Genomic DNA, 2,500 nt, shown 5'->3' with positions numbered 1-2,500 from the left:
GAGCAACGGCAGGGCGGGAAGTCAGAGAAATGGGGAAAGAAGCCGAGAAAGAGCCCGAGCCGACGGAAGGGAAGCGAGGTGACCGGAAAGTAGCAGCCGCCACGAGCGTGAGGGAGCAGCCGAGAGCCCTGTCTGACTGATAGATGAATTCTTTTGCCTGAGGTTTTGCCTGAAAGAGAGTGGTGGGTGTTTTGGTGCATTGCTGCTCAAAGGCACTCCCTGCTGGTGTGCAGATGCAACTGCTCAAGCAATGGAGGTGTCCTGTGCCTCAGCAGCAACATGTAAACTAGCGTCAAGTTAAGAGCACTGCCTTGAGCTGAAAGCTCCTTACCGCTCACTTACTGCACAAGAACGCCCGCTCCTTCAAGCCGGAGTCGAACCAGCGACCTAACGACGACTTTGCTTTGCTTTTTTTCCACTGCAGTCCTCCGCTCTACCACCTGAAAATCGAAGGGAAGTGGCAAAGGTGTCTCGCTTTGGTGATTGTCCGCCGTGCGCCTTTTGACGCTCCCGGCCTGGTGTACCTGCTGATGCCGCAGTGTTGTGGGACTGTGAGTTGCCAGCTGCTCTGTACAGGCTGGGCCTGTGGCGCAATGGATAACGCGTCTGACTACGGATCAGAAGATTGTAGGTTCGACTCCTACCTGGCTCGAACTTTTTTACGCACTTTGCATTATGGCGCTAGATGCCTCGCAAGCGCACCTACTTGGTCATGCTGCCCAGCAGTTTGCATGGCAAGTGCCTTCTTAGCGCAGTAGGCAGCGCGTCAGTCTCGTAATCTGAAGGTCCTGAGTTCGATCCTCAGAGAAGGCATTGATACTTGCAAAGCATTTTTATCCCTCATCTCAGCTTTCCATTTTTGCTGCACAAGACTATCGACAAGACTTGCTGCTACGGCACACCAAAGGATTTGATGTCCCTTGGCCCCTCTGTACCTCAGCGTGTGGAGACCCTTCGGAAGTACACGGGTTCACCGACAGCTGACACCACTGTTGCGTTTGAGCCATTGCCCCGAGCCAAAAGAGGAGTGGAGAATGCAGGCATCGATCCCGCTACCTCTCACATGCAAAGCGAGCGCTCTACCATTTGAGCTAATTCCCAAGCTGCGTCTTACAATTGCACCAAGTTTGCTTCTCAGTAGCTCCTTAGCACTCGCCTCTGAGTTGCTGCGCCACCAGCAGGGATCTCCTGCTTTGGGTTAGCCCGCTCCCTGATCTCTTTCAACGCTTTGCTCCAATCGGCGTTACCGAGCAACGGCAGGGCGGGAAGTCAGAGAAATGGGGAAAGAAGCCGAGAAAGAGCCCGAGCCGACGGAAGGGAAGCGAGGTGACCGGAAAGTAGCAGCCGCCACGAGCGTGAGGGAGCAGCCGAGAGCCCTGTCTGACTGATAGATGAATTCTTTTGCCTGAGGTTTTGCCTGAAAGAGAGTGGTGGGTGTTTTGGTGCATTGCTGCTCAAAGGCACTCCCTGCTGGTGTGCAGATGCAACTGCTCAAGCAATGGAGGTGTCCTGTGCCTCAGCAGCAACATGTAAACTAGCGTCAAGTTAAGAGCACTGCCTTGAGCTAAAAGCTCCTTACCGCTCACTTACTGCACAAGAACGCCCGCTCCTTCAAGCCGGAGTCGAACCAGCGACCTAACGACGACTTTGCTTTGCTTTTTTTCCACTGCAGTCCTCCGCTCTACCACCTGAAAATCGAAGGGAAGCGGCAAAGGTGTCTCGCTTTGGTGATTGTCCGCCGTGCGCCTTTTGACGCTCGCGGCCTGGTGTACCTGCTGATGCCGCAGTGTTGTGGGACTGTGAGTTGCCCGCTGCTCTGGAGAGGCTGTGCCAGTGGCGCAATGGATAACGCGTCTCACTACGGATCAGAAGATTGTAGGTTCGACTCCTACCTGGCTTAATCTTTTTTACGCACTTTGCATTATGGCTCTAGATGCCTCGCAAGCGCACCTACTTGGTCATGCTGCCCAGCAGTTTGCACGGCCAGTGCCTTCTTAGCGCAGTAGGCAGCGCGTCAGTCTCATAATCTGAAGGTCCTGAGTTCGATCCTCAGAGAAGGCATTAATACTTGCAAAGCATTTTTATCCCTCATCTCAGCTTTCCATTTTTGCTGCACAAGACTATCGACAAGACTTGCTGCTACGGCACACCAAAGGATTTGATGTCCCTTGGCCCCTCTGTACCTCAGCGTGTGGAGACCCTTCGGAAGTACACGGGTTCACCGACAGCTGACACCACTGTTGCGTTTGAGCCATTGCCCCGAGCCAAAAGAGGAGTGGAGAATGCAGGCATCGATCCCGCTACCTCTCACATGCAAAGCGAGCGCTCTACCATTTGAGCTAATTCCCCAGCTGCGTCTTACAATTGCACCAAGTTTGCTTCTCAGTAGCTCCTTAGCACTCGCCTCTGAGTTGCTGCGCCACCAGCAGGGATCTCCTGCTTTGGGTTAGCCCGCTCCCTGATCTCTTTCAACGCTTTGCTCCAATCGGCGTTACCGAGC

General features: G+C 54.0%; 3 non-coding genes across 3 annotated transcripts; all 3 read left to right on the top strand.

Annotated features, from left to right (window-relative positions):
* The first annotated feature begins 579 nt into the window (after positions 1-579).
* Positions 580-652, top strand: trnar-acg (transfer RNA arginine (anticodon ACG)). The gene has a single exon. It is a non-coding gene; the product is annotated as a tRNA-Arg (tRNA).
* Positions 653-740: 88 nt separating this feature from the next.
* Positions 741-813, top strand: trnat-cgu (transfer RNA threonine (anticodon CGU)). The gene has a single exon. It is a non-coding gene; the product is annotated as a tRNA-Thr (tRNA).
* Positions 814-1,988: 1,175 nt separating this feature from the next.
* On the top strand, positions 1,989-2,061 carry trnam-cau (transfer RNA methionine (anticodon CAU)). The gene has a single exon. It is a non-coding gene; the product is annotated as a tRNA-Met (tRNA).
* Positions 2,062-2,500: the final 439 nt, after the last annotated feature.

Source organism: Somniosus microcephalus, unplaced genomic scaffold (genome assembly GCF_052327205.1).
Source record: "Somniosus microcephalus isolate GS21.2 unplaced genomic scaffold, FLI_Smic_1.0 scaffold134, whole genome shotgun sequence".
Taxonomy (NCBI): Eukaryota; Metazoa; Chordata; class Chondrichthyes; order Squaliformes; family Somniosidae; genus Somniosus; species Somniosus microcephalus.
This window is presented reverse-complemented; position numbering and strand designations above follow the sequence as displayed.